At 42.8% G+C, this 20,361-nt stretch overlaps 1 pseudogene; it reads left to right on the top strand.

Annotated features, from left to right (window-relative positions):
• Positions 1-9,049: 9,049 nt before the first annotated feature.
• On the top strand, positions 9,050-9,168 carry LOC126253901 (5S ribosomal RNA; annotated as a pseudogene).
• Positions 9,169-20,361: the final 11,193 nt, after the last annotated feature.

Here is a 20,361-nt window from a genome sequence, read left to right as displayed (position 1 = left end):
TGTTTTTCTGTTTCAAGCAAACCAGTCTCATAGGTAGACCCGTTTTTCTTTATACGCCCCTTAAGCGAACCGTTACATTTTTTAACACGTTAAACTCCGTGTTATTGTTCTCACAAAAGCGAATTCTCTCAGGACACCGGTACGATACAGTTTGCACGGACGGAACAGCGACAATCGTAGTACAGCAGATTCATGCGTTTCAGCTCATGGATTGTTTCCATTGGGTAACTATAGCAACAGAATCGCGTGGAACAACACGCTATCTAATTCGTCAATACGCAAAGCGCGGAATTCTTGCTGTTATATTTGATGTAGGACGCCAAAAATGAAAAAAAGGTTTTCAAAAATATGTTAATTTTGTAGCGCACATGTTTAAGAAGAGTTTGATATATAAAACATATATGTTCGAGGAAATGTAAGACATGTTATTTGGTCTTAGCGTGCGTCAAAGTGCAGTGCCACGGCTCTATCCAATAGTGTATATTTTGTAATGAAAACCATCAAACCTATGTTCAGGACAGTGGAAATTAATATGTCCTGTGCTGCCTCTCCCGTCCCCAGTCGGCCGGTTTGACAACCCCTTCCCCCTTTTTTTTTGCGGGCCACGGTGGCCGAGCGGCTCTAGGCGCCTCAGTCCGGAACCGCGCGACTGTTACGGTCGCAGGTTCGAATCCTGCCTCGGGCATGGATGTGTGTGTGATGTCCTTAGGTTAGTTAGGTTTAAGTAGTTCTAAGTTCTAGGGGACTGATGACCTCCAATGTTAAGTCCCATAGGCCTCAGAGCCATTTGAACCGCACCCCTCCCCCTTTTTTTTAAAAAAAAAAAAAAGAAAAAAAAACTCCCAATTAATACTGGGTGGGATTATTTGTGACCGGGAGAAAAGGAACTCTCAAGAAAATTCGCACTCTTTATTGCCTATATTAGCTAATTAAATATAGGGATTATAAAAGCAGTAAAGACAAGAGACAAGTAAGACAGTACACATTTTTTCAGTCATTACGTCCCAGCATTTTTTTCTCTCTAACCTTGCTACAGCTTTACACGGCGAGCTTTCCTTTCTACGAAAGAATCTATTAACCTCATCAAAGTTCGTCAAACGTTTTGCAACATAAAAAATCAAAATCTGGTCTAATAGTGAAAAAGCTGTTAACACTAATAGTGCCCAAGACGGGCGTGGTTTCTCGATTTGATTACGTCTATTTTGTCACTGGCTGCTAGATCAAACGAAATAGGCCGTTCTAATATTGCAACATTGTAACACACGCCAACTAAGCGAGACTGTTTTGGCACAAACGGTCATTTTTATCTAACTCATTTACGTAAATAACACAACAGAATATAATTCACGAAGTACCAGTATCAAAGGCCTATTAGGCTACTACAAGCAAAACGTTTTATGTTCCAAGGGCTGCACGTGAGGTCACAGGTTCGCCTGACCAGTGGGAGAGTGTTACGGAGATGCCGTAAGAACTGAACTGGCAGACTCTTGAAAATAGACGTAAACTATCCCGGGAAAGACTATTTACAAAGTTTCGGAGTCAGCTTTCAATGATGACCCTAGAAATGTGGTATACTACAGCCCCGTGCGTACCGATTTCACTCCCGTAAGTATCGTGATAAGATTAAATTGATTACAGCGCCCAGAGATGCGAAACAGTAATTCTTCCCACTCTCCATACGTGAATTGAACGGGAAAACGCCCCAACAATTCGTACAATGGGAGGTACCCTATGTCGTGCACTAAGCAGTGATTTGTTGAGTATAGCTGTAAGTGTAGATGGGCACAAGTTACATAACGATCTACAGAAGGCGTCAACAAGAGCGTACTCTGGATCTGAAGAGGGAGGCAACTCGTAGTAGTTTCTTGAAAAGCGGATGGTTGAAGGAAACGAAGCACAATTGCTTTCAAAATACAAGTCTGTCCTATTGAAAAACTGTGCTTAATAATAACCTAACATACTACGCCTAAACCACTTTACAACACATATGGTGATTGATTAATGTTCCGTTCCAAAACGCACATAAAAAGCAACAATGAAATCGGTTTTTTCATTGTAGTGAGACTAGCACAAGACAGGTTCAAAATACTGCCCACCATTTCCTTTCACAAGATGAAATCGAGAAACAGCATGTTCCATAACAGATTGGAGTGCCACAAGGGTCACATTCAGGATGCGTTGCACGATGTGTGCCTTCAGTTCAGCTATGTTCGTAATCGGAACATTGAACAAGCGTCTTTCAGATAAACATCGCAGTTTCACCGGTTGCATCAGACTGGTTTACTCTCTCCAAAACCAGATATTACCTCGCACTGCCTAACTGCAATGTCAGATATTTTCCCTCAGCAGATGGCAGGAAATTATTCTCTGAGTGGGTCACAATGCTCAGTTATGCTATCAAATTCGTTTTTTGCATATATATTGATTCACTACCTGATGACCAGTCACCTCACCCGCATCAGGTGACTTTGCACCAGTGCCTGCCGCGTCATGCATCACCTGTGGCCATTGCTTGCTCCCTCTCCCTCCCCAAGTCGACCTCGGGTGACACAGCAGATCAGACTCTTTCTCCACATTGCACACTCAACCCAAATTTTGCTTCTGCCGTTGTGGATAAATCACTGCACACTTCTACATTGCTGACCACGTCTCACCACGTGTTGACTCAAACTCCAATGATACAACACGTCCGAATGTGCAGGTTCCCAAAGCTGCATCAGTTACAGAAGGACAGCCCCAAAATGTGGTTTGTGCTGTTGGACAATCTACTTGACATACACGGCATTCTCGTTGACAACATCTGATGCATATGCCATATCCACAATTCCACAGGCCTCATTAGTGACTGTTGCATCTGCCAGTTGAAGCAATGCATCATATTATTCACAAGAGCATCTCGGTTCAAGATCGTCCTTGCAGCTTTGGTGCCACCAATGTGCACCAGTGGATCCAGAGGTCATGCCTGACGTAACTTTTCTGGGCACTGTGGTTAGTGAAACTTCTGCATGAACTATAACTCTAGCCTCTCTTGCAGTCATCAGACCTGTTGGAAAGATTATTTAGTTATTCATGTACTGTAAAAATATAGGTATATAACATTAGTTTATGTATATAACAAGAATACTGCAAGACAAAACTACATATAAAAACTAACTAAATATCTATATCTTAGTTCCTAATCCATATAAGAGCTGTGTCATCAGCTTTCATGAGGTTGCTCAAACACCCCTGACAGGAACGCAAGGGGCATTCCTCTCTAATGTGCTTGAGTGTCTGGTTTGGAGCCCCACAGTCACAAACTGGAGACTCTGTGGCACCCCATTTCTAAAGTGCGTCTATGCATCGACCATGCCCAGTGCAAGCTCTGTTTAATTTGACCCAGGGCTTCCTGTCAATTTCTGTGCCAGCAGTATCACAGTTATACTTTTAGAATGACTCATGCTCTTCAGGATTTTTAATAAGTGGTCAGTTCTGATTCTGTATGTCTCTCACCTCGATATTACTGGCATCTAGCTGTTCTGCTTGCTATTATGGTGAGTTTCTCGAAATGAGTCTGTTTTGTCATAGACTTTGTATGTCTTCTTGTATGGATGATTCCAGATACTCCTGTAGCTTGCGGTGTTCCCCAAGCAAGGCCTCGCTTCTGTGGAATGCAGGTGGATGGATGTTACTCAGCGGAGGAAGTCAATAAATTGGTGTTTGCTGGGTCATCCCAGTTATTAACCACATAGTGTGATTCAACTGGACGTCAACGAGATTGGTGTGTGGCAACTGTTCAGTTACACTGGGGCACAATGCTTGGCTGCTGAGAAGACCAGGACAATGGATGATGTGCACAAGGTATCTGCTGAAGCTTCCCATGTCATTCCACACAATTTTTGAATAACATTGTTCTGAGTTTTTGTCTTGGAAGTGATATTTTCTAGCTGCTTTTTATATGAAAGGGCGCAGTCAAGGGCGACACCAAGGTATTTAGGGTATTTGTTATGACAAAGAGTGTTTTCATTAAGTTTCACTCTGAGCTCTGTGTTAGCTTGTTTATTGTTCAGATGGAATGTACATACTTCAGTTTCACTTATACTGGGTTTGAGTCGACACTTTATAAGATAGGAGCTCATAATGGCTAGATCTTCTGTGAGAATTGTCTCCGCTTGTCCAAGATCTTTGATTCTACAAGCAAGAGCAATATTGTCTCTGTAGCAGAATTTTGTAGACCTGGTATTGGGGAGATCGGAGATATGTAGGTTGAATAATAGGGTAGCTAAGACGGTGCCCCTAAATACTTAATTTCCTCTTCTTGCTCACATTTTCTCCCAAGTAAATGCAGAAATATCTATTGTTTATTGTAGTGTTGATGAGAGTTACAGTGTTTCAGCATAGGATTGTTTTTAATAATTTGTATATCACCTCTTCACTCCAGACTGTGTCATATGCTGTGCTTAGGTTTGCAAACATGACAGATATCTTCACACTGTTTTGGAAACTAGCTTCCATGAAAATTGTATCTGGTCGCAGCAACTTCTCTGTAGCCTGAAACCAGCTTGCTCAGCTAGGATATGTTCTCGACTGAAGCCGCTAATTCTATCATAAATGAGCCTCTCCAAAAGTTTATAAGAACAGCTCAAAAAGGAAACTGGTCTGAAACTTTGAGGGCAGTTAGCTGGTTTACCCAGTTTCAAAATTGCCACTATTTTTGTTCTCTTTAGCTCATTGGGCAGTGACTCATTATGTAGGATGTTGGAGAAGAAGCAGACCAGCCCTTTTTTCCACCCTTACCCATGTTTATCAGAAATTCCAGGTGTATATTATACAGACCAGGTGCTTTACCATGTTTACTTTGTTTCAGGGCCTCATACAATTCAGTCAGTGTAAATGGTGAAGAGAAACTGGATTCGTTTAGGCACTGAGCTTTTAGTGAGGTAAGTTGTTCTTTTATGTGGAAGCATGCGCTGCCTGTTGGAAAGTAAACTTGACTTACAGACCAGGCTCACAGAATTATTTGCCTTAGATGGTTACTCCCAGTCGCAAGTACACTGGCAGTAGACAAGGTTGGTAATACTGTACATGCCACCCCACCTCCTCTGATATGCTTGGATGGCAGGGGATGTATCAGAACAGACTTGATACATCAGAACAATCTGCAGCCACCTGGCAGCTGCTGACAATGGGCACTACTTGTATTGGATTCCTGAACACTGACACTCCGCCTAAACATGCAACCAACTTAACAGCATTCCACAACAGATGGCATGGGTGATGAATGCCTCACCCTCCACCCTACCTATCTGCTCTGGTAGCATTTAATGACACAACGAGAAACTGCTGGCTGTCCTGCACCTATGCAAACTCTACATGCTAGCCAGTCTAGATAGCACAGCTCGCGACGAGTGTGCACGGTGCCGTCGTGAGCAGCAGTCAGCAACACTGCCACCAGACTCTACACCTTGGATCTTATGATCTTATGAGTCTTCACTTTCTTGGTGACACAGGGGCAGATGCCAGCATCATCGCCACCATTTGCATGCTCCCACCCACCATTCTGGCAAAACCCTCCTTATGCGTAGCCAACAGATCCCACTTCAGTGTTAACGGTGCAGCCGAACTTCTGGTCCAACTTACAATGGGGTGGAGTTCACTTGGACATTCCACATAGGTGACACTGATGAACCAGTACTCTCAAGCATTTCGGGCTACCACCGAATCTACAAATGGCAGCCTTACTGCACCATGCTACTGGCACGCACATCGAAGGTTCACTTGGTGCTTTGACCACCACCCCTTCACAAAATAGTGATCTACTTCAGCTTGCCCTTTCTGAGTGCTCTACACTGACTGCTCACTTTACTTCCTCACTGGTTGAGGTCAAGATTCAGAGCTTCAAGACTGATGCCCCACGCACTCACAATGTCGAGCTGAAACAGCTGATGGACACTCACTACACAATCTGTCACCTATCCTGTTTGTGACCAGCAAACGCTACTGACACAACTCCTGCAGTCGACACGCACCTATTGGTGCCTCAGCATCGACACCCTAAGGTTAGTGACATTCACGTCCCCAGTGTAGTGTCTGATTGTGCCCCCATCCCACACGAGGACACCTGTACAAGATGTACAATTAGGTGCAATCACTAATAGCACCTGCCCTGGGATAATGACAACAGAAGGCCCTCCTGTGTGCCACAAGGCTCACCACCTACAACAAAAAAAAAAAAAAATGACGCCATGAGGAATCGGCTGTTAATGACCTTTTAAACACGAGTATTGTACATCCCTTAAACAGTAAGTGGTCATCACCTATTCACCTTGTACCTAAGAAAGACAGCTAATTCCAGTTATGTGGTGGCTATTAGAAATGCTTGCACCGTTATCAACAAATGCACTATCTCCCACATCTTGTACTTTGCCCAACTGCTTAAAGGGGCATGAGTATTTAGTATTCTTGATTGCTGTGAGTGTACCTGCAGGTCCCTATGTTCAAAGATGACCTGCTAAAACAGCAAGCATTATGCCATTTGTTCTATGCCTTGCCACTTTATGCCTTACAGCCTGAAAAATGTGGTCCAGACATGCCATAGATTCATTGACTTCTCCTTCGTCTTGTTCAATCTCCCATATTGCTACACCTACCTCAACAACATCCTCATTTCTCCTCAGCTGTTGAGGACCATGAACACCACCTGGACCAGGTTTGGGCTGCCCTACATGACAATGGCACAGAAATTAACTATGACAAATCACAATTGGGCAGCACAATTGCAACCTTTCTTGGACACACTGTCACCGCTGACTGCGTCCGCCTGACTACTGATTGCGTCAAATTCATCTGTGATCTTCCACTAGCCATGACTTACCACAATTTATACTGTTTTCTCAGTATGAAAAATTTCTGCTGCAAATATTTACCCCATGCCTCTTCTATTCAAGGACCACTCATAGATGCTTTGGCTGGAATAAACACCTCTGGGCAATGTAGGGTGCAGTGGTTGGACAAAACGATTCAAGCTTTCAACACTCTTAAGACTGCATTTTTGAACACTGTCACACTTGCGTACCCTGTCCCAGACTCATGTATCTCTGTCACAGCTGACATGAGTGACACTTGGATGGGCACTGTCCTTCAGTAGCATGTTGGCAATACAACCCAACCACTCTGGTTCTTCTCAAAAAATTTACGGCTTCCCAGTGTAAGTGGGAAGTTTATGAAGTCATGAGATACTTGCATGAGGACATTGAAGGGTATGCAATTACGGCTTTTACTGACCATAAGCCGCTTGCTGATTCTACTTGCAACTCAGCACAGGACCTGCCTCTGAGGAGACTCCACCATATGGACATGATTCGCAATATCCCACTGCCATTCAGTACACCTGGGGGTCAGACAACGTGGTTGTGGATTACTTTTACAGACTGAACTTCATCACCTCTCCTTTGGACTTGGACGAGCTGGTATGAAGACAAGCAGACAAGGTCGAACTTCAAAATCTGTGACAAGACCCCAACGCAGCACTGATCCTGGTGTCCCACCGCGTCCCAGGCTCTTCACTTCCTGTATTATGTGCTACATCTATGAGTCCCCTTATCCCGGCCCTTTCCTGTCCAACAGTTTTCCTGGCTATCCACGACCTCGCACACCCAGGTATGTGCTTGTAGTCCATATCAACGGACAAGGCCAGATGTCACACACTATCACCACTAGGCAAATACAGTATACTGAATGGATACATTAACGTGTGCATGTCGACAAAGTGGCCCCCTTCCATCTTGCTCTCTTCTTTATTTTCCAAAAGTTAAAAGTTGTACTGGATTGTAATGTAATGCACGTTAGTAAGACCGAGTGGCATCTTGGGAGAAAGATGATAGAAGCAACCAGTAGGAGCCAAGCTAAAAGAAGTAGTGGTGGTAATGCATAGTAAGTTGGCATAGGTGTTTGAGAGTGGAAAGTGACTTTTTTTAGACTTGAAAGGTCAGAGATGTTTGCCTATAGAATGCAAGTTTGTAAATTTTGTGAGTTTGCATTTCTGAATGATAAGTAGCAGCATAATGCCAAAGTTGTGATTTGGATTTTTTCATGAGCCCAGTTCACATCATGACTCAGAATTTTTCTGTGAGTGAGTCTATACAACAACTTTGAAGGCTTCATAGGGAAGAGTATTGGTTCACATAGGGGAATTTAACAGTTTGTTCAATTATTTGCGAATTATGAGAGATGCTTCAAGGCTGCTTTCTGGCTGCCTGCTAGAGTTTCTGAGATTATTAGTGCCACTAAAAAAGTGTTACGTTTTTAATGAATAAGCTATTGAGTTTCAAAGGTATTCTTCGTTTCACCTAGCTCACTGGATATAATCAACTCTAGCTACATTCATTTATTGGTTTTGCAGTTAACAAGTCCGCAAAGATTTTAAAAACTTGTGAATTTTTTAATTAGGAACTATTTTGCAGTGGTGTGTGATTGTTCTCTAAGCTACAACCATTGGGCGAAAATTAATGCAGGTAAATCCAATTGTGTGTTTATGTTCTCCTCCCAAAATACATTTATCAACCCAGGCTGGTAGCTATGAAGGACCAAAATTTGTGACAGAAGCATTCAGGGGGTTGCCAGACACAGGTCACCACTGTGTATGAGCAGGATACCGGTCAGCAATAGCAGCCAGTATGAGGTCATTGGTACAGCCTGGTGAAGGAATCACATGGCATTTGGACTCAGATGATACTACAGTCAAGTTGGTGCATCCAGTGACAGTATGTGGTGACTCTACACAGAATTATGTGCTAAGTTGGCTCGTAACACCTATGTTGCAAGGATTACAGGGGTAATAGTCTTAGAAATAAATATGGTTGCTGTTTTTCTGTGCTACATAAAGGAATGAATTTCTGTCAGATTTGTAAAAAAATGCTTTTCGTTTCAAAGAGTGGCTGGAATGATGTTTTTATTAACTGATCTTAATGCTGTAGTAATGGTTCCAAATTTCAGTTACCTAAGCCATTTTGTTTGCTAAGAATACATAATTGATAAAAGATACCTTAACCTGAAGTCACTATAAATTACTCCCAATGGCCTTGCCATTTTGGATACATTGGTTCTCACCTGATCACCAAAGGTAAACAACGTTGGGCCTGGTTAGTACTTGGATGGTTCACCACATGAGAACTCTGGGTGCCTTCGGCTCAGAGGCATGCAATTTGATAAAGTGGTGTCCACTAGAGAGATTTGTGCCAGGCTGTTGAGGCACACAATATTATTACTATTATAATTATTACTTCTTTCCTTTCTCAGATGTTATGCCTGGTTAAAAATGGAAAGTGACACGGACCTTGATCAAGTGTGACTTCCTTTTAGCTGTACGGTATATGCTACATTGCATTTAGGAACTTTTGGGTAATTGAACATGTATCAATAATTACAGATTTCTGTAGTTGTATATATACGTTTGGATGTAGCTGTATTGTGTTGATGTACTGGTGAATATTGTGTGGTATGACTCCTGTAGTTGATAGTATAATTGGTATAATGTCAACTTTATCCTGATGCCACATGTCCTTGACTTCCTCAGCCAGTTGGATGTATTTTTCAATTTTTTCTCCTGTTTTCTTCTGTATATTTGTTGTATTGGGTATGGATATTTCGATTAGTTGTGTTAATTTCTTCTTTTTATTGGTGAGTATGATGTCAGGTTTGTTATGTGGTGTTGTTTTATCTGTTATAATGGTTCTGTTCCAGTATAATTTGTATTCATCATTCTCCAGTACATGTTGTGGTGCATACTTGTATGTGGGAACATGTTGTTTTATTAGTTTATGTTGTATAGCAAGTTGTTGATGTATTATTTTTACTACATTGTCATGTCTTCTGGTGTATTCTGTATTTGCTAGTATTGTACATCCGCTTGTGATGTGATCTACTGTTTCTATTTGTTGTTTGCAAAGTCTGCATTTGTCTGTTGTGGTATTGGGATCTTTAATAATATGCTTGCTGTAATATCTGATGTTTATTGTTTGATCCTGTATTGCAATCATGAATCCTTCCATCACACTGTATATATTGCCTTTTCTTAGCCATGTGTTGGATGCGTCTTGATCGATGTGTGGCTGTGTTAGATGGTACGGGTGCTTGCCATATAGTGTTTTCTTTTTCCAGTTTACTTTCTTTGTATCTGTTGATGTTATGTGATCTAAAGGATTGTAGAAATGGTTATGAAATTGCAATGGTGTAGCCAATGTATTTATATGAGTGATTGCTTTGTGTATTTTGCTAGTTTCTGCTCGTTCTATAAAGAATTTTCTTAAATTGCCTACCTGTCCATAATGTAGGTTTTTTATGTTGATAAATCCCCTTACTTCTTCCTTTCTGCTTAATGTGAATCTTTCTGTTGCTGAATCTATGTGATGTGTTCTATATTTGTGGCATTGTGATCGTGTAAGTGTATTGAGTGCTTCTAGTGCTGTGTTACTCCATTTCACTGCTCCAAATGAATAGGTCAATATTGGTATAGCGTAAGTATTAATAGCTTTTGTCTTGTTTCTTGCTGTCAATTCTGTTTTCAGTATTTTTGTTAGTCTTTGTCTGTATTTTTCTTTTAGTTCTTCTTTAATATTTGTATTATCTTTTCCTATTTTTTGCCTGTATCCTAGATATTTATAGGCATCTGTTTTTTCCATCACTTCTATGCAGACGCCGTGGTTATCCAACAAGTAATCTTCTTGTTTAGTGTGTTTTCCCTTGACTATGCTATTTTTCTTACATTTGTCTGTTCCCAAAGCCATATTTATATCACTGCTGAATACTTCTGTTATCTTTAGTAATTGGTTGAGTTGTTGATTTGTTGCTGCCAGTAGTTTTAGATCATCCGTGTATAGCAAATGTGTGATTTTGTGTTGGTATGCTCCAGTAATATTATATCCATAATTTGTATTATTTAGCGTGTTGGATAGTGGGTTCAGAGCAAGGCACAACCAGAAAGGACTTAATGAGTCTCCTTGATATATTCCACGGTTAATCTGTATTGGCTGTGATGTGATATTATTTGAATTTGTTTGGATATTAAGTGCGGTTTTCCAATTTTTCATTACTATATTTAGGAACTGTATCAATTTTGGATCTACTTTGTATATTTCCAATATCTGTAGTAACCATGAGTGGGGTACATTATCAAAAGCTTTTTGGTAATCAATGTATGCGTCGTGTAGCAACCTTTGTTTAGTTTTAGCTTGACATGTCACCTCGGCATCTATTATCAGTTGCTCTTTACATCCTCGTGCTCCTTTGCAGCAGTCTTTTTGTTCTTCATTTATAATTTTGTTCTGTGTTGCATGTGTCATTAATTTCTGTGTAATGACTGAAGTTAATATTTTGTATATTGTTGGTAGGTATGTTATGGGGCGATATTTTGCTGGGTTTGCTGTGTCTGCTTGATCTTTAGGTTTCAGTAAGTTATTCCTTGTGTAAGTGTATCAGGGACTGTGGATGGGTCTGCAATGTAACTGTTAAATAATTTAGTTAAATGTGAATGTGTTGAGGTGAATTCTTTAGCCAGAAATTTGCTATTTTATCTTTTACAGGGGATTTCCAATTGTGCATAGAATTAATTGCTCAGGTGACTTCATGTTGCAAAATTATCACTTCAGGCATTTGTGGTATCATCTTGTATGTGTCTGTTTCTGCTTGTATCCACCGTGCATGTCTGTTATGTTGTACCGGGTTTGACCATATGTTGCTCTAGAAGTGTTCCATGTCTGTTATGTTTGGTGGATTGTCTATTTTAATGTGTGTGTTATCTATTGTCTGATAAAATTTCTTTTGGTTTGAGTTGAATGTTTGGTTTTGTTTCCTTCTATTTTCACTTTTTTTGTATCTTCTAAGTCGTTTGGCCAATGCTTGTAATTTCTGCTTCTTTTCATCTAATTGCTCTATCGCTTCTTGTTGTGAGATTTTACCTAACTTTTTTCGTTTTTTGTCTGATATTTCATTTCTTATAAATTGTGTTAGCTGTCCGATGTCTTTTCTCAGTTTTTCTATTCTGATCTGTAGCCTGTGTTGCCATGCTGGTTTTGTGGGTTTCTTCTGTGTGTTGGTTGGTTCTGATCTCTGCCTAGTATGTATATTTAGTGTAGTGAGTGCTCCTATATAAACCAGTAGTTGTAATTCTTCCATAGTTGTATTTTCATTTATTTTGTTGTGTATGATTGTGTTGATAGTTGTTATTGTTGTTTCGATTTGTGGGTTATTTGGGGATCTATGCAAGAATGGTCTACTGTCTGTATTTGTGTCTTTGTATTCTATATATGTCAGCTGAAATTTTTCTTGTATATCTAACATGTGTGTCACTTCGTGTTCTATTTGTGCTTGTTCTGGTGGCTGTCTTAAGATTTCGTTTTCCTCTGATTGTTTAATTGATGTGTGTTGTTATTATTATTATTATTATTATTATTAGTAGTAGTATAAATTACTGACTCTGCCCCCATTGTAAATTTTCTTCCAGAGAATTTAGTGGAGAAACATACGAGAGCAGATATGTATCGGCCTGGCATCATCTCACTGAACTCAGTGTTATGAAGACATTGCAAGTAAGTGTACCTTCTGACTACAAAGAACTGTGAGCAAGACAATTTGAAACAACAGAATTAACTGTTTCAATTAGTTTTTGCTTAATTAACTCTGACACTGCATCAACTTCTTGTTGGAACACAAACAGCTAACTGCTGTTTTTTTTAATAATATCTCATTAGAAAAACTGGTAAGAAACTTTTATGTTCATATAACTTGCAACAGAACATGAAGTCCCCCAATATTAATCCTACCAGAAATTACTGTGCCCTAATAAAAGATTAAGAAAGCTGATAGTTTTTAACATAATACACAAGTTCTCATGTAAATTTTGAAGTAACTAAAATCATAAAATTGTAAGTATTCTGTAAATTAACTAAAATTTTATATCCACACAGAATGAATCAGTTACTAATAGTCACCATACAAGTATGCAAGCCCCACAATAGATTTTTAATTCCACAGTATGACGAATAATGATATATAAACTAATACCATTAACACGCATCTATCAGAATCAAAGTTTTCCAGTGAGCTAAATACTTAACCAATGAAAACACACCTAATCTTTTTTGACTGGCAACAGTCAACTGACTTAATGGAGGACATTATAAAAGATAGGCACTTCACTAACACACTGCAATAAATAGCACAAATTTCAACACACAAATTGGATGAACTTGCAGTATGCAGGAGTAACTTTTCACAAACACTGCAATTACGTATAAGGGAACGAGATACGATTATCTGTCGAATGCAATAACTATCACCATTAAATTCCACATAGAGATATATTTCGTAGTTAGTCATAAATGTGTGCACAGCTTGAGACACAGAACAGAACTAAAAACTAACATGGAGGCTTGGCAGAGCAATAAGAGTCCAAAGATGGTGTTAATCTTGGTCGATACAACCTATCAACACCACACAGCAGTCCCCCGCCCCGCAGTATGGAGTACCACCTGTGAGGCTTGAGTGGAGGTCATGTGGGTGTCGGTGTCGGTAGTAGTCATGCGAGGCAGCAGGTGCTGGACCGGGATTTCCGTCTTGGTCAAGGCGGAGTGCGGAGGCGGAGTGATTGGCGGCAGGTCCACCTCTTAGTCAGTCAACCAGCAGGGCTGTACGACGCGTCGGCTGGCCCAAGAGCAGGTGTGTGCAACAGCCTGCGGTGTGGTGCAGGAGTGCCCACCCCGAATTCAGATTGAGTCATCCGAGGAACTGAACACGCGAATTTCTGACGGGTCACACTCACGGGGGAGGGACAGGCTATGCACTACACTGACATTTAACTGCCCGTTGGTGGGCGAGGCCGCTGTGTCTATTAGGAGCACGAGCACACGGCCATCGAAGGTGATGATCGACACGTCGTCCACATGGTGTGGTGGCACATTGCAGCACAGGTTGAATGTGGGAGAGCGAGCCCCCGCAGTCGGTAAAGTGGCGGTGAAACCCGCAAATGGGGTGGATGGCGACGTGCCTGGAAAACCTGCGAATGGTGACGACGAATCATGGGTTGGAGAAAACAGCACCGTGAGATGAGACAAAGTATTTTCAGTCTCCGCAGTGGAAAAGTCATCAGGAGGGTTCGACTGAGAAGGCAGAGGAGTGTCGGAGTCCACGAAAGCAGGTTTGAGCCTGTGAAATGAAACAGTTTGAGGACGATCTTTAATCATAATGCCGAATGTTGTGTCACCCTGCTGGAGTACTTTAAAGGGGCTGGGGTAGGGTGATTACATGGGTTGTCTAATAGAATCATCCCTGAGCATAATGTGGGAGCAAGTGTCTGGCAGGGAATGGCTGATAGGCAGGTGTAGCTGTTCATGTTTGAAGTGAGTGCACATGCAACTAATGAAATCTGGGGAGGGGGGAAAATCCCTGGATGCTTGAGGCAGGATAAGTTCCCCTGGTAGGACTGGGCTCTCTCCGAAAATGAATTCAGAGATGGTTCCCTGTAAGACTGGTTTAAAGGTCGAACGGAGACCGAGTAACACCCATGTAAGCGCCTCAGACCAGAGGCAGTCGTGGTACCTGATGGCAGTTTTGAGGGTGCAGTGCCACCATTCAACTAACCCGTTACTTTGTGGGTGGTAGGCTGTTGTATGAATTTTTTTAATGCTGCAGATGTTACATAAAATGGTGAACAGGGCAGACTCAAACTGCCGACCTTGGTCAGTGGTGATGGTGGTTGGGCAACCGAACCTGGCAATCCATGAGGAGACGAAACCCTTGGCCACGGTTTCAGTGGTGATGTTGGGTAAAGGAACAGCTTCCACCAAGCGAGACATGTGGTTGATTGTGGAGAGAATATATCTGTGACCCTCCGATGGTGGTAGGGGCCCGATAAGGTCGATATGTACATGACAAAGTCTTCCTTGCGAAATGTGGAACTTGCCTAGTGGAGGGGAGGTGTGGCGGCCGATTTTGTTGCGTCGACAGTAGACACAGCTGTGTGGCCAGGTCTGACAGTCCCGCTTAATATTTTTCCAAATGAAATGCTCGAATACGAGCCGTGTGGTGACACGGACGCCAGGGTGGGCGAGGTTATGCAAGGCGTCAAAGGATTGCTGGCGCAATGTGGGCGGGTGCAATTGCCACATGGTGCCGGTAGAAGAATCACACCACACATCATCCAAAATGCCGGGGAACTTAGCTTTGGTAAACACAAGAGATGTTTGAGGATGTACAAGGAGAGCTTGAGATTCCTCGTCAGAGGCCTGGAGAGTGGCCAGGTTGGATAAGTTGATGATGTGTGAGACAGTATTGATTCAAGAGAAAAAATCAGCGGGGATGTTTTCTGTGCCTTTGATGTAGTGGACGTCTGTTGTGAATTGAGAGACTAAATCAGAGTGGCGGAAATGCCGAGGGGGTGGGTCCTCAGGAGGGTTGCAGAAAGCGTCCACTAGTGATTTGTGATCAGTAAGGATGAAGAAAGAATGGCCCTCGACGTCAGGGCGAAAGTGTTTGGCGGCTTCATAGACCGCCAGAAGTTCCCTATCAAAAGCGGAATATTTCTTCTGAGCTGTAGACAGCTTTTTAGAGAAGAAATGAAGAGGAGAAACCATGTCACCTTTGTGTTGCTGTAGTACTGTCCCCACCGTGATGTCGCTGGCATCCGTAGTGATGAACAACTCGGCCAACGGGTTGGGATGGGTGAGTGTCACAGCGTGAGCTAAGGAAGTTTTTAGAGCCTTGAAAGCCTCCAGCATAGGTTCAGTCCAGCGAACTGGTTTAAGGCCTGAAGTCTGTTTGCCCAACACCTAATCTGTCAGCGGGGCCTGCAGGCGGCAGCAGAAGGCAGATGCTGACAGTAGTAATTTATTGTATCCAAGAAATGTCAGAGCTCTTTTTAGGTAGCCGGAGGCGGAAGTGACATGATGGCCTGCACGCAGGATTTGGGAGGCTGTATTCCGTCTGTGGAGATGGTGTAACCCAAAAATGTGACAGAAGACTGGCGCAGTTGGAATTTGTCCTTGTTGACCTTGACGCCGTTGGAGCTCAAGGTCAGGAGGACCTTGGATAAATGATTTTCGTGTTCCTCAGCCGATTTTCTGAAAATGAGTATGTCATCCAGATACGCAAAGCAAAACTCGAACTGTCGTAAGATTCAGTCGATGAAATGTTGCCATGTTTGTGCTGCGTTTTTGAGGCCAATTGGCATGAAGTTGTATTTGAACAAACCGAGTGGCGTGATAATAGCTGTCTTTGGAATGTCTTCTTGTGCAACAGGAATCTGGTGATAGGCACGTTTACAGGCAATAACACTGAGGATTGTGGCACCCGATAACACATGAGTGAAATCATTTATGTTCAGCACTGGGTAATTGTCCATGATGGTACGAGCATTTAAGGGTCTGTAGTCACCACACATTCAGAAAGAACCGTCATGTTTGGTGATGAGGTGAATCGGTGAAGACCAGTTGCTGTCCAACAGTTGCAGGATATCTGCCTCCAAAAGTTTGTTAATTTGCTGTCGGGCCGCGTGCAACTTAATGGGGTTGAGGCGTCTAACCTTGTGCCTAATAGGAGGGCTGACAGTAGTAACTATCTTGTGTGTGTCAGTGACGGAAGAAACTGAGAACTGCACATGAGACTGCGCAATGTCCTGATGTGAAGTTTTTTTGGACGAGTGGGGCGCACCGAGGTGTAACTGATAGTGCAAGTGGGAAAAAGCAGCACAAAAGTCACATGTCTATTACGTGAGTGCGGGGTGTGCTTGTTCGGCGAGGTCGGCTGTGCGTGCAGTGTGGAGTGGGTTGGGATGTGTAGAAACTGTCTGTTGTCAGCCTTGCAGTGGGTAACCAGCGCGGGCGAAGGAGGCATTGGCATTGCGTGGGGAACAGCGATGTCTGCCGAGTCACATCGCTGGTGCGCAAGAGAGGGGGAATGTTTATCAACACGCGGGGCGGCTACCTGCGCTGTGGGTGTGGTCGTATCGCGCATGCAACTGTCATTAGAACCACTGTTTGAAACACATGGCAGTGAACGTGGCAAGCGTGTCAGGGGTGCGGTGTCACCGGACGTGAATTGTCACACGCAATTAATGTTTTTGGACTAACCAGCTGAGTGTCTGAGCTGGTGTCTGCTGGAGAAACACAATTAGGTGGCGGCACTGTGGACTGCAGTTTCAGCAGCGAGGTACGAGCCGCGACAAGCTCGTTGTAAGTGTGTGCTATTCGTTGTCACAGCTCATTGTTTTCCTGGCTGAGTTGTGCCGCCAAGTTGTATTCTGACAGTATGTTAGTGACGCAGGTCACAATATTGCCCACGAGGGCGGAGCATTCACGAACTAACTCACATGTCGCAAGAGAAACAGAATGCAGAACATAAGTGCGGGAGCACAGTATCTGAGTGTTAGTGGGATGATCCCTGAACCATGTTAGGAGAGAGTTTGTAATGTGACAAAAAAATCCATACCGAGAATTGGTTCATCAATGTCGGCAATGTAGAAAGTCCACGGAAAACACGGAGAAGAAGGTGTAGACGGCACGGAGGTGGAGCGAGCTCTGCCTCTGCCCACAGACAGCTGGTAAACAGGAGCAGTTGTGCCAACCAGTGGTGAGTGGTGTGCTGGTTGGTGTTGTCGTAGCAGTGCATACAGCTGGTCTGCGATGTGAAGAAGAGAGCCGATTGATTCGAAGGAGAGCAGTAGCAGGTGATTCTGTAGGTCAGTAGGTAACTTGGCAGACCATACCCCCCACAGATTAACATCTGGCACCGTATGTTCACTCACAAGTAATCGAAGGCGGTGCCAGAGTTGTGATGGAGTTCGGTCCCCAAGGTGCTCTTCGTACAAGATCTTGATGATTAATTCTTATGGTGAGCAGGCAAGTCGGTCTAATATTGTTTTCTTTGCGAACTCGTACTTCGGTGGAGGTGGTGGCAAGAGGAGTAGATCACAAAAGTCCGAGTGATCACGGAGGTGCGTGACGAGACATAGGAATTTAAAGTTGTCGTCGGACACATGATGTAACTTGAACAGTTGCTCCACAAGCATATAAAAGGGGCAGCTCTGGCAGATGGCCAGGGGACGGAGGGGGGCGATGAAGGCAGCTTCAGTGTATCTTGAAAGGCCTGCTGGTCCATGGTAGGAGGGGCTGTACTGCAGCCCGGCACCACAGGCGTAGATGTGCCATTGACAAGTACGTCTGAAGCAATGGTGGCTTGCATTGTCCTTGATGTGTCATGAAAACATGCCGCGGCATGCATGGACGGTACTGTGGGAACGAGCAGTCGTAACACGTGTGGCGGTCCCGTAAACTGGGCCGGAGGTTAGAGTTACAGATTTGAAACTGTCCACCTCGGAAATGACACGGAAGGCCAGCACAACAGACACAGGTGGAACTGTGGGAGAGGCGAGCGGCTGAACGGTCGGAATTGGGGCCCCCCCATGCGGGTGGGGAGGGGGGGATAGAGAGTCGGGTTAGTACTTTGTGCGACAACAGTGTGCGTTTTCTGTGCACACTGGGAACACACCCCGTGTGGTTGGACTATAAATTACTGGTGAAACTTGTTGAAGATCACATAGTTGCGTTAAAATGTTCCTGGAAGGTGAAGCGCCGTAAGGTGTACTTGAGCCCAAGTGGTCGAAAAACTGAGCAACAGGTCTGGTGGGTGAGCAAGGGGAATATGGTGCTTGAAAATGCCCATTTTTAGTTTGTGAGTGAGGCAAAACTGGAATAGGTTGATAGCAGTTGATAGCATGTGCGTTTTGCACAAATGGTGACATTGCATACGGCACGACTGTAACTGACATTGCAGCCCGTTGAGAGTCAAAGTACTTGTGCGATTGTAGATCACTTTGAACATTACACGATCAGTTGGCAAGTACATAGTTCTGAAAATTATCCACATCACATTTCACACGTTGGCGAGCACAGTCTGGTGACACGAAACCTGAGTCCATTATTTGAGTTAACGGTGTAGCACTCAACCATTGTAGAACAACAAAGTTTGAGGGTAATTTTGTTGGAGATCGCAAATCACTGTCGATTAGTGGAGAGCCGGCCGTTGGCAAAGGATTGGAGTGGCCTGGTTGTCGTAGTTGGACCTCCAAATCTTCGAACAAAGTGTTGGGTGAGGTGGCCATGGCGTCGTGTGCATAACCTGTTGATTTACAACACCTGGTTCGGAAGTCGCGGAAGACGTAGAAACGTTGGGGGCCCCAGTATGGGAACGAGATATGATTATCGGTCGAATGCAGTAGCTATCTCCATTAAATTCCACATAGAGAGATATTTTGTAGTTAGTCATAAATGTGTACACAGCCTGAAACTAACATGGAGGTTCAGCAGAGCAATAAGAGTCCAAAGATGGTGTTAATTGTGGTTGATATGACCTATCGACGCCCCACATATTTATATGTAGCAAGAGAGGAAGAAAACACAGACTAAAAAATTCTGTACTACAGCAAACAGGTATGAGGTGCATGTAAATGCTGTAGGAATGGAAGCAGTATCAAAAGATAAAGTATTCACTAAAAAATGTAATATTTGTTATGGAAATTCATTTAATAAAAGAAATTAGTTTCGATAAATTAACACCATCTGGATCACAACCTTTTATTTACTGACAACTGGTTTCAATTTGCACAGCAGATCACCTTTAGGTCTGGCACGACAAAGTGCAGTTTGTCAATGTTGTGTTAACTGGACCTTGCAGCATCAGACCTGAAGATGAGCTGCAGTGCAGACCAAAGCCAGTTGTAAGTAAACAATAAGTTGTGATCCAGATGGTGCTTGCTTGTTTACTATAACAAAATGGTCACAGAACTATGATATTAGTTTTGGTTTTAAGCTTTTAAAAATTAGAGAAAGTATTATTCAGAATTGATTGGTGTTTCAGTCACATGAAAAGGTAACAACAATAAGATGTACAAATAACTTCAGCCCAAATTAATTGTTTATTAAAAAATCCCTTCTGTCACTTGTCTACAAGAGAAAAGCTTCTATCGTTTATAAAGTTCAGTAAACAATCACTTAGCTGATGTCATCGGTGTGTCATCATTACACAATGCCGGTCTGCAAACCATAAGTGTAATCCATATAATATATGCTGCTGTAATTGTCCTCTTGAAAATTACCACTAGTTTGTAGATGTAGTGGGATAGTGCAATATTTACAGAGACTACTACCTTAATGATTGTTCTGTTTAATCATAGTGAAGTCAATTCTGCGACAGTATCAAAATCATGGCCTGTTGTATGTGGTTTTAAAACATTTTGTGACTCTGATGGTTTTCAACTTATCTAATGGAATTGTGGGTGGAGCTGGGAATAGTCTTGATAGTGCCACATAGTATGACATATGAGGTGACCTGGAA

Source organism: Schistocerca nitens, chromosome 4, assembly GCF_023898315.1.
Source record: "Schistocerca nitens isolate TAMUIC-IGC-003100 chromosome 4, iqSchNite1.1, whole genome shotgun sequence".
Taxonomy (NCBI): Eukaryota; Metazoa; Arthropoda; class Insecta; order Orthoptera; family Acrididae; genus Schistocerca; species Schistocerca nitens.
Note: the sequence above shows the minus strand (reverse complement) of the source record. Positions and strands in the feature narration are given on the sequence as shown.